The 13,072-nt window shown below is 34.6% G+C and overlaps 1 long non-coding RNA gene across 1 annotated transcript; it reads left to right on the top strand.

Annotated features, from left to right (window-relative positions):
* Window positions 1–11,304: 11,304 nt before the first annotated feature.
* Window positions 11,305–12,335, top strand: LOC131174011 (uncharacterized). The gene is made up of 2 exons (XR_009144362.1): window positions 11,305–11,706; window positions 11,961–12,335. It is a non-coding gene; the product is annotated as an uncharacterized LOC131174011 (long non-coding RNA).
* Window positions 12,336–13,072: the final 737 nt, after the last annotated feature.

Raw genomic sequence — 13,072 nt, forward strand, 5'->3', positions numbered from 1 at the left:
TACTACTCGCAGGTGTTCATCATGCTCCTCCCGATTTTTAGAATACACCAAGATATCATCTATAAAGACCATAATAAACCAATCCAAGTAGGGATGAAAGACGCGGTTCATTAGGTCCATGAAAGCTGCTGGTGCATTTGTCAGCCCAAATGGCATTACTAGGAACTCATAGTGTCCATACTGAGTCCTGAAATTAGTTTTAGGAACATCTGTCTCCTTCACTCTCAACTGGTGATAGCTTGATCTGAGATCTATCTTGGAGAATACTCCAGCTCCCTTCAACTGATCAAACAGGTCATCTACCTTAGGTAAAGGGTATTTGTTTTTCACAGTCACCTTATTTAGCTGTCGGTAGTCTATACATAGCCGAAGGGTACCGTCCTTTTTCTTCACAAATAGCACTGGTGCTCCCTAGGGTGACACACTAGGGCGTATGAAGCCCTTGTCTAGTAGCTCCTGTAACTGAACTTTCAACTCTCTCAATTCAGTAGGTGCCATCCTATATGGAGCAATGGACATTGGTGTAGTACCCGGCATAACCTCTATGGTAAACCCCACTTCTCTATCGGGTGGCAAATCCGACAACTCTTCCGAAAATACATCCGAAAAATCACATACAGTGGGGATCTCCTGCATGCTTGGGCTAGTCTTCCTGGTGTCAACCGCATGTGCTAAGAAAGCCTCACAGCCATTTTTTATCAATCTCCTGGCTATTGTGGCTGATATGATGGTGGAAAGATAATCTGTTCCTTCACCCACAACTGTAATCTCATCCCCATCTACTGTCTGTAGTGACATTCTCTTTAACCAACAATCTACCATTGCCTGATAACGTGATAACCAGTCCATACCCAATATCACAATGAACTCATGGAATGGTAGCTCAATCAAGTCAGCTAAAAACTCATACCCTTGTATTTTTAGAGGACAACCCTTATAGACCTTTTTCACCATGACACTATGGCCTAAAGGGTTTGTGACTTGTATGTCCTCCTCTAGCTCCTCTACTTGTACCCCTCTATCAACTGGTGGTGTGATACACACATATGAATGTGTAGAACTCGGATCAATCAATGCACATACTAGCATATCATAAAGAGAAAATGCACCTCTAATGACATCAGCTGGCTCTGGCTCATCTCGAGCTCTCATAGCATAAGCACAAGGTGCAACCCTAGTCTCCTACCTCTGCACTGTCTCTATAGTAGGCCTCTATGATGTACAAGCTGTATCAGGCCTCGGAGGTCTCCTACCCCTCTGTGCTGCTGGGGCAGACCTCTCTATCTGAGGTGGAGCAGTGGGAGCACTAGTGTTCCTCTATGGACAATCCTTCAGGAAGTGATCTGTAGACCCACATCTGAAACATCCACCTGTCAACAATCTGCACTCTCCTCTGTGGGGTCTACCGCAATGTACGCAAGCAGGTGGTGGGGCTAATCCCCATGTAGCTGCACCAGGTGAACTACCCACTGATGCACCAGATTGTCCTCCTCCTCTCCTTAGAGCAAACCGAGACTTTTATTTCTTACCCCGACCCTGAGTCTGGCCCTGAGACTCCTTGGGCCTCTTACTACCTATGTTTGCTGAACCGGACTAACCAAATCCAAAACCCCTCTTGCGTTGCCTATCCTTTCTGGACTGCTCTTCATTTCTAACTCTCTCCACATCAAGGGCTGATGCTACCAACAAAGAGGAATCTGTGAAGTGGTGAGATGTCACTATCAATCTGATGTTGTCATTCAATCCATCCTCAAATCTTCTGCATTTATCAACCTCTGTCGATATTAACTCTAATGCATATCCACTAAGTCTCACGAATTCCCGCTCATATTCAGAGACTGTCAGTTGCCTCTGTCTAAGTGCCAGGAATTCTCTCTTTCTGGTCTCCAAGTACACATGACTGATGTATTTCTTTCTGAATTCAGCCAGAAAGAACTCCCAGGTGATCTGTACAGGTTGTACCACTATAGATACTGTCACCCACCATCTATATGCATCCTCCTGTAGCAGTGACAGAGCACACTCCAACTGCTGCTCTTGGGTGTAGTGCAACTGCTGCAATACCCTCTCTGTCCTCTCCAGCCAATACTCTGCTACGGCTGGATCATTATCCCTCTTACCTCTGAAGTCAATTACCCCATACTTTCGCAGTCTCTCTAGTGGAGATTTGTGTACAGGTTGTGTCTGTGGAGGTGGAGGTGGAGGTGGCTGTACAGGTGGTGGTGGTGGTGGTGGTGGCTGTGGCTATGGAGGTGGAGGTGGTTGTGGCTGAGGAATGGCTCTGGCAACCTGACAGAACAACTGTGTCATCTGTTCATAGAAGGCATGCTATGCCCTACTCACAGTACCTCGAGATGACTTCGCTCTACTGCCACTTCTCCCCCGACTAGGAGCAGGTGCGGGTGCGTGACTCTCTACTTCCTCCTCTATTGGTCCTGGAGGTCCGTGCTCTGAAGGATCAGATGCCATCGATCCTATAAAACAGACAAAGAAACAGATCTGCATTAGTGTCACCTCGACTCTATTTAAAGGCCCATACATGTGATGAACTCTATCTATTTCTAACTATTTAGGTCTAGGACCGCCTAAACCAGGCTCTGATACCACTAAATGTGACGCCCCTTACCCGTCCACTGTATAGTAGAGCAATAAGTGCCACATTCGGTGCCGGAGCACCCTATCTTGTTTTATCATATCTATTGTAAGCTTTTAATATCATTTAAAAGTAGTAATCCATGTGTAGAAATTTTTTTTTTTTATATAACTTATTTCTGTAGAGACGCGGACAGAGCCTCCCCTGTTTTATTAGCATCTGGCGGGTTTCACTAATCATCTGTTAACATGTCTGGTGGGTGTCGAATCCACCAGAAATAAAATTAACTGAAATCACCAATTATGAAATATTTCCTGCAGTAAATGATAAATCCAGGTCGAACCCTAGAGATTAAATTATTAAGTTTCATGCACTTGTGTAATGGGAAACGAAAGAGACAAAGATTTGGGGGGGGGGAGGGGGGGAGGGGGGGTTTGTAACACAAAATCAGAAAAAATCATAAATTCAAGAACTAAATATGAAAATCTCAATTTAAACAAACTTCAGTCCAAGGTAATTCTCATTCCAATGCATTGATTTGATCATAGACAAAAGAAATATAATTATTTCTTATTGAATACTTAACGTAGATTTACCAAACAGTGAGGTAAACCCCTGACTTCCCTATACTCATCAATTTGAGCCCAGCACTCTTATTGACTCTAATTATTAATTGAGTTGGTATTAAGCAATCCTCATCAAATTAATAACTACTTTAAGAAAAGGAAGTAGTTAAGCTGAACAACAATTTATGAAGCATAAATCATTTAATCCACCCTATTGTTTCCTTAGGTTATTATCGAAAACTGGGATCATAATCAATAAAACCTAATTGCTACTCATGTTCAATCTTACACAACAATTACGGATTATGAAGATGAACTAGCAATTGATCTCATCAAACAATTAACTAATAGGCTTTTTTAGCAAATCATTCAATAGATCAAAGACAAAGAAATAAGAAAACAATAGATATTCAAAAAGACATAAATTAAATTAAGAACCCGGTCTCACAAATCAAGCAAAAGAACTTGAATCCCTTGAACTGAATTAAAAACTTAGCCACTCATGTTCATGGTTTACAGAAAAATAAGGAAAAGGAATCTAAAACGTGAATGGAGAATAAAAGTCTTTCTGATGTCGAGAGAGGCTCTGAATTACAGATCCTCCCCTATGCGGCTGCTGTCTCTTCTATTTATAATAAATGATCTAGGGTTAGGTTTTTAGAATTTCTGTCAAAAACTGCAACTGAAGCAAAATCAGGAATCTGATTGTCGACGGATACACGGCCCGTGTATCACTACACGGCCCGTGTATCACTACACGGCCCAGGGCCATGTAACTTACTGGAGCTGAATGGGTATGTTTCATATTGGCACAGAAAGTCACACGGGTCTCCAGGATTTACACGGGTCAAGTTACACGGCCCTTGTACTTTGTTTCTTCCTCAGTTCTCTGGATTTCTTCTGGTAGAATGTTACACGGGTCTACAAGATTTACACGGGTCAAGTTACACGGCCCGTGTACTTCGTATCAACCACGCTTCTCAATCCTTCGACCTTTCCAAGTTTCCTTCCACACTTTTATGTTCTGGGACTTCACCAAAACCCTGAAAAATACAGAAAGAGTCAGATTAATGCAAATGCTAATAATTTCTCCATTTAACACAATTATTCCAACAACTCTCTAAACATATGCCTAATAGATAATTATACTTTAATCAACTAAATTAGACATAAAGATATCCTAGAAACACTCAATGTGATGGAAGTAAAATTAATAAATTATGCACTTATTAATGTCCATATTCATTTCACACATTTCCATATCATATTCTCTTATATCATATCATTTACAATTATTTATGAGATCTAAAAATGAAGTATCATCTATTGCATTCATATAGAAATTCATAGATAATAAATTACAAGTTTTCATTTCAATCTCAAAGTTTAATTACAAGTCCAAAATGAAATACATCATGACTATACATAATGAACCAAAATACTAGTCTATACATGGGCCCTACCAAAATACAAAAGACCGGTGAGGTGACTCTAGATAGTGACAGATCTGGTCAGAGCTCTGTCAGTGCACTACTGGTGCTGCTGCTACGACTGATGGGACTGATCTCCAGTACCTACGTGGTGGAAAACCAACGCGCTAAGCATAATGCTTAGTTTTGCCATAATTTATAATAACAATAATTTAACAATTGAAATAATATCTGCAAATCATAATTTCTGGGTCTTTTACATTTTTATTGCTCTTTGGAAGCAATTAACACTATCGAGATCTTTTATGATTACTTATTGTATTTTAAGTCTTAATTAATTTTTATCAGTGCCCAAGAAACCTATAACAAATTATAAAAGCTGGATGCACGGGTGTATACTGGTTAGACAGCCATATGTCTATCCAGTATACGTCTGTCAAGCACGAGGCCAGCTGTCGAGCACGAGACCCGCTGTCAGGCTTGTAAAGCCAAAAATAAAATAGGCACAATAGCCAGTAAGTAGGCATATAGCCTGTAGAACAATCATACCAGACATATTTTGTTAGTTCATAATTTTCTTGGTAGGCAGTACTGCTATCTGTAGTGCCTAATTGGTATACCAATTTATCCAAACTAAATAAATAAGTTTAAGTATACTATGGGCAATTAAACATTTTTAATTATTTTAGCACTATTCACTGTTACTATTTTCTGGTACTGTTCATTGGTACCATTAATTTCATATTAATAGGACATTAGTCCCAATTTACATATTCATATCATTTTTAATATTTAATTATCCTTATGAGTATTTTAATTATCATATATAGCATTTTTCCCATTAACATTTCTTTAGGTTCATGTTGATGTGTTATTTTTATCTAGGAATTTGACTAGGTTAGGATGTCTATTTGGTCACGCTTCCTTCATAACAATTGCTTCTCTATGTTTAAACTTGAATTTTTGTTCTTGAATCACTGAATTTGGGGTTATAGAGCTCAAGTTATGGTCAAAATACCATAACTAGTCCCTTTGCCTCTAAGCTGTCCAGAATTTACAATTCCTGGTCAATAAAATTTGACCAGTCATTTAATCATTTTATGGTCATTTTTAGACTTAGGTTCCTTCACAAGATATGTTCCTCTATGTCTTAGGGAGTCCCAGGTACAATTTCATAATTTTTCAAGCTTGGTATAGTGAGTTATAGTCAATGTATAACCTAGACTCTCAATCCTATAAAGGCAATAACCAAACTTCAGGGCAGTATGTTTGACCCTCTTTTTAGGGTCTTTACACTTAGAATTTGGCAAAAGTGTCTAAATCAATGTTGTAGCCCTAAGTATCATGTTTCCAGATCATATTGGCACATCTCAAATGGACTTTCCTAGTGAGAGTTATGGCCAAATGAACACACGGGTATCAAATGGCATTCTGGGTTCCACTTAATATTTTCCAGATTTCAATTCCTAACTTTGGCTAATATTTTCCCTAGGATGCAATAGTTTCTAGAGCTTGGTCAAAACATAAAAATTGTTGTGCTATATCTTATAAAACTTTTACACTAGTTTCACTCAATTTGCAGCTTTGGAGACCAAGTTATGGCATTTTTGCCAAAATTGGTCAAGCATACCAATGGAACAGTATTTTGGACAATTTCTGGGTTGGCAGTTTTAGTGACTCAAATTGTGCTAACAATTTAATTTGGTTAAAGGCAAAACTTGGTCAAGTGGTCTTCATGAAAAGTGTAGCCCTATGTCTAAGCTTTCCATTGATGTAAATTTTAGATCATTTGGACCAGTATAGAGAGAGTTATGACCAAATGAACACGTAGTCATTTTCTGGGTTTTAGTGTTTGGTCATCCGGGTTTGGGCAGAGAATTGGTCATGATTTTGGCAAAATTTGGGCATGGTGTCTACATGAAAATGGGCTATTTTGAGTCTATTTTCACCTCTAATTGGCCTCATACCAATTGAGTCACACATTAACCCACTGGACTCATTGAGTCCAAACCTGCAGAAAATTGAACACTCCCAATATCTCAATTCCTTCAACTTTCTTACTTCAATTTGCATGCAATACACTTCTATAAGTAACAATCTCAACTTAATAGGTCAATTTCAACATTTACACCAAGTCCTTAAGCATTTACATAAACCCTAGTTTTCAAAGTTTTAAATTTTCACAAACACTATACAATCAAACACCCAAACATTTCAACTCATCACACATTCTCATGGAATCATTTTTTATCACTTAAAAGCAACAAACTTCAAGTTTCATGGCTGCCAAAAATTCAAGGGTTCTTTCCTCAAGATTTTCTTTTTGTTTTTATGATATTTATGCTTGGTTAAACTTGCTTTTCATGTTTAATAAATAGAAGAAGAGGGATTAGTGCACTAACCTTACTTGAGCTTCCCTAACTTCAATTTTCTTGCTTCCAATGGGTGTCTATAGCTTCCTTAGGGTGTGGGGAGTATTTTTTGTGAAGGGTGCTATGGGTTTTGGTGTGTGAAAGCTTGGGAAATCAAGCTTGGAAGCTTGACAACAATAGAGAAAATGGGGAGGCAATGGTGGACGGCAAAGAGAGAGGGAGAAGAGGGAGTTGAGTGGAGAAGATGAAAGTGGGTGGGAGTTTGTCTTCTTGTGGGTTATATATTTTTATTTTTGTACTTTAATTTTTTGTTAAATTTCCATAAGCTTTTCTTTTCTTTTCTTTTCTTTTCTTTTCTTTTCTTTTCTTTTCTTTTCTTCTTGTTTCTTTTGTAATTCAATTTATAAAGTTTTAATTCATACTAATTATTTTAATTCTCTAAATTTTTAATTTAACATTTAGGTCAAAATTCACCTTTGGAGGTAAAATGACCAAAATGCCCTTAGGAGTGCATATTGGGTTATTTTTATTATTTTTGTACCAATTTATAAATTCTCTAAATTTTAATTTATTTTTCTCTACATTTTTCCTATATTTTCTTAACATTTATTTCTCCAATTTATGACTCCTCATTACAGTCTAGGTATAATTTCAGACATTTTGACTGTCCGAACAAACATTAGTCATCGGAACAGTAAAATGTATAGATTACTTATGGCGAGGGCGTTACAAATATTATCTTTACACATCTTTACTTTCATTAAACACAGGCTAAGCACTGCAATCTGCTTCATCCCATCATGACTCATAATTAGTGATAGAGGCAAATCCATTATTTGTATGCATAATATAAAAAAGAGGAATAATGAAGGTTGCCATAGAAATACATCCACGATGGATCACTTGCTCTAAGTGCAAGTAATAATCTTCAAAATAATTTTTATTTACGGTAAAATTGGAAGATTGTAAGTTGAATAAACCCAACATGGGAATCACGGCAGCAGTGCCTGGTCATGAAAGCAACAATATTGTGGTAGAATAATCATGTTGCAAATTATCCTTTAGAAAAAATTTAATAAAATAAGAATAATTAATCTTCCTTTTCCATTTTTCATGTAATTACATTCCATCGTTTTACTTTTACTAGCTTTCTTTTTATTATCCTTTATGCAATGCCTATATCTACTATGACCATTAGGATAGGAATTGATGAATTCAAAATTTTTGATAAAAAAAGAATGCAGAAAATTAGTTCAATAAATTTAATTTCCATAATATTCTTTTATTTTATATATATATTATACTTAACTCTCTTAAGAGTGGGAATTGTTATTGTTAAGGCTTAAAAAATATTCACATGAGATACATAGTTAACAACCACAAAGCTATAGACCAAATGGATAAAGAAGATCATTTATCGATACATAGTTAATTAATTTCACAAAATATACAATCAAGATCATTTCTCTGTTTATTTATTTCCTACGCCCCCCAAGCTAGTAAGCTAAATGGATTCAAGAAGAGAAACTTATTAAACAATCAAATATAGTTGTAGAAATAATATTGTAATATCTTATTCATCTGGCGCTATTATTATTGTAATCTCCCGACTTATGGCTATACATATCTGTGCTGTCTCAAGCAAGAAGGGCTTTATTTATTTACTTTTTTTTTTTTTTTCTGTAGAAAGCTGGAAGGGCTTTATTGATGGCTTAATGGAATGTGTACATATAAAAATATAAAAATTCTTAAGCTTAATTTCAGCCACCTTTACTATTGCCATGTCCGTCTGGTGGTGAAATATGAGGAGGCCCACCTGATTTATTTTCCTCGAAAAAAAATGCATGTCGTCCACTCCTTTTATCTCCTGCAACAATTAATATTAAGAATTTACATTTAATCAGTAGATATTGAAATGTTTAATACATATAAAGTGTAACACTTACTGGGGTTGGGGATTTTGGATTCATCAATAGTGTGGGCTATTGATGAAGACAATAGCAAAACCAATATGATGATGCCAACAACACTAGTAAGCCATGCAGCCTTGCCAGCCATTTTCCTTTTCCTTTTTCTTTCCACAAAGAAGAAATTTGCATGTGGAGCTTCTTGCTTCCATTATTCATCATCTTGCTGTTGTATATATACATAAAGGAAGCTTGAATATTGAATCTTAGAAAGAAAACCCTGACCGAAATTGACATTTTCCATTTGAAAAAAAAAAAAAAAAAACTTTATTTCTTCCAGAGTACGTCGTCAAGTAGTCCTTAACGCTGAACTAAAGCAGACTTCAAAAATGGATCGACTTACCCTTTTAAGTTCACACTGAATCAATTAAAATTCAATATTTAAAATGTAAAACAATTACAATATATATATATATATATATGTGTGTGTACGGAAAATATAAAATTTAATTTCTTGTTACAGTTACCTTTTTTCCCCTCAAGCAAAGCAAAATTTTTTTTAAAAAAAAAAATCAAGAACTAAAAATTTAAAACAAATGAACGAAGCCTAAATAAATGGATTGCCAAAAAAATTAAAATTTAAGTTTCTTGTTGCAGTAACAGTATGGAATCTGTGTAGTCAGGTATTGTTGACGGGAATATTTATCTCAAAGTTTGTTCCGCAGCTAAGCATTAGAATTTCTTTGACGAGGAAATTAATATTGAGGTGTTGTTCTTTTACCATTGCTTGCACGTCGGTAAAGACAAAGTCCTCGTTTATGTATAGGACCAAGGAATTGTTCTTCTGGAAAATTTTCATCCTTCTAAGCTCTGACCATCCCAATTAGCAGTCAAAAGCTGATCTTGTTTTGAGAAATTCTAATTAGTTATCAGCTAGCGGGTGACTGGTTATTTCGATATTCGTGTAGGTAGCAACTGCAAGCCTCGGTGGTCGGTGAGTTGCATAGGGACTCACCGCTAGCTCCACCGGAGGGACAAGTGTCTTGTGCTTTGGACAACTATATATCCAGGCATACCTACCTCATTACGGATATATATATATATATATATATATATATATATATATATGCCTTATTTTAAAAATTAATAATTTAGCCTCAATATTTTAACTCGGTTAAAAGAAAAGTTCATCGTACTATTTTCTGTAAAATTTTCGTTAATTATTGATGCTGAACTTGCAAAAGTCCTTGTTAAAATCAACCATAAAGAAGGGAATATGCATGTAGTTTTTGATGTGCTTCCTGAAATGGCCAAGGGATGGTCTCATTCCAAATAGTGGCAGTGGAACTCCTGCTAATTCTTGGGGATTGTCTTTTTGATGGATAATTCATTATATCTGCCCTCAATTTTCATTGAGCATATTTTGTCCTGTACAGGATAGAGCGAAATGTGCTTAGCGCCATGGTTTCCTTGTGATTTTGTGTTTTTGCGGAGCTAGAAATTAAGTTAGTAAGGCCAAAAAAAATTTTTTTGCTCAATTTAAAGGAAAAATATTTTATATAATAAAAAAATATTTATTAAGAGAGAAAAATAAATAATAATACATGTAAATTTTTAATATATAATAATAATTAAATAAAAAAAGAAAAAAATTTTATAAAATAATAAATTTTTATTATAATCTTATTAAATTTACCATTATTATTGGCAAAGAGAATTATTGCATAATTGTTTTATTATTAGTGTTATAAAAAACTTATGGAATAAAGTTTAATTTGACCCCTATATTTATTGGGAAAGTTTAATTTAGCTTATTTTTAATTTTTGATCTAATTTAATCTATGAATTTTGATTTATGTTTAAATTAGCCTAATTAATAAAAATGTGTAATTATTTAATTATTTTGTTAAATATTAAAATATTATTTTTATATTATATAATTAATTAATAAAATAAAAATATTATTTTTATTATTTAATATTATTAATTAAACTGAAAATATAAAAAAATCTTTTTATATAATTAATTAAAATTAAAAATTATTACTATTTTAATTAATAATATTAAATAATAAAAATAATATTTTTATTTAATTAATTATACAATATAAAAAATAAATATTTTAATATTAAAAAATAATTAAATATTAAATAATTTATTTAAATAAATTATTTGATATATAAATAAATTAATTAAATAATTATATAATATAAAAATAATATTTCAATATTAACAAAAGTTATTTTTTAATATTATTTAAATAAAATAATTAAATATTTTAAAAATGATATTAAAATATTATTCTTATATTATATAATTTGTATAATTAAAATATTAAATAAATTATTTTTATATTATATTTTAATATTAAAAAATGATATTTTTTGTTAATTCAATATATATATATATTGCCGCATTGAACCGTCCAGTCGCCCACTCTTCCTTGTTCCCTCCTTTCTCAAAAGTCTCACGCCTCAATCCTTTCATTACTTCGAGCCTCTGTCTCTCTACTTCAAAATTTCTCTATTCTCCCCTCTTATTTTTTCATTTTTCCATTTCAAAATCACAAGTCCCCTCTTCTCTCAATGCTCTGTGCGTCTCTTACATCTCCATTCTCCAGCCTCCATCCTCAGATGCATCTCCCATCTCACGTCTTCAAGCTCAAGATTTGGCGCACCCATAGATTCAATGCTTCTGGGCAGATTCATCTCCAGATTTGACGCTCCACATATTCATCTCCAGTCTTCCATCTCATCTCCCATCTCTTCTTCCATCAATGGACTAACATTTTTTATTGTCTAAATGCAAAACCTTGTCGGCTATTGCTTCTGGGCAGAGGTGGGTCACCTCGTTGGCTTTTGTTTAGCTGTTCAAGAACTGGGTTTTATGGGATTATAGCAGTTGCTGGGTTTTATAATGTTTGATTATTAAAATTATTGGGTTTTGTACATTTGTATGCTTGATTGTTGAAATTGTTAGTTTTGCATTTTTTGATTGTTAGAATTGTTGGTTTTATTGTTAATTTGGTTGTTGAAATTCCATGTTTCTGTGTCTGTTTGGCTGAAATTTGCTTGAAATCAATGGGCATGAAGCTATTGAAACTGGGATTGTTGAGATGGAACAAAACTGATGGGCTTGAACCGATTTGATTAGGTTCGATTCGATTCCTTTCTCGGTTCGGTTTCAGTTAGCATTTTACATGAGTTTGGTTTTTCGATTTTTTAAATTCTAACTCGAATTGAAACCGGACCGACTGAATGCTCTCCCTTGCGCGCGGCAGGCTGCAGAGGATCTTTATCACTTCCCATATTTTCTTGTGATTTAGATGCCCGTGAGTTTTCTAATTTACGTTCAGACTTGCCTTTTCTTGTCAGCAGTTCATGACAAATGTAATTTATGCATGTTACATGCACCAACTGTCCACATACCATGATATAAATATACGACTTTGATTGCATTAGTTTAAATTGCCTTCCCCTGCATGTGTTACTACTGTCCATAGTTACTGTATGCACCAGAAGAGATTGTTTAAGCTTTTCCACATTCATGCAGTCTCCTGCTAGAGCTTTAGGCATATATTCTGTGCAGTAAACCAATCAACCCCTTGTTTTTATTTTCATTTTGATTGATCCAGCAACTATTACTGTCAAGTATGGGGTCGTTCGCCTTTTTTTCTTATGTTTCTTCTCTTTTGCATGTACTTAACATCTCTTTTTAATCACCGTCTGCCATTTACATATCCATGAACATTGAGACTTCCAAGAAATACAATATTTAACTATCCTATTTCAAGTTTTGGAGTAGATCATTGGGCGTCTTGCCTCTATTTGTTGTCATAGTGTTATTTCAACCACTAATATCTCTACATGAAGATGGAATTCCTTCCCCACTTCTTTCAATTCTTCTGTTTTAAGAGTTGATTCTTACCATCTAATATTATCTAATTAAAAGTGTTTTTTTAGCAGCAGCAAAACTAAACAAGACCCTTAATGTGACAAATAGTAACTACTGAGTTATGTACTGTAAGATAGTTATATTAATTTGTCACAATAAATATAATAAATCTCATAATAGATAAATTAAAAGGTTGAAATTCAAAGCCTCTCATTTATTACACATTTAAAAATGAAGAAAAACAACTATTCATTGGCAATATTTGAAGATTTTTAAACCCTAATTAATTACCCATTAACTCATATTCCTT

This window comes from Hevea brasiliensis, chromosome 15 (genome assembly GCF_030052815.1).
Source record: "Hevea brasiliensis isolate MT/VB/25A 57/8 chromosome 15, ASM3005281v1, whole genome shotgun sequence".
Taxonomy (NCBI): Eukaryota; Viridiplantae; Streptophyta; class Magnoliopsida; order Malpighiales; family Euphorbiaceae; genus Hevea; species Hevea brasiliensis.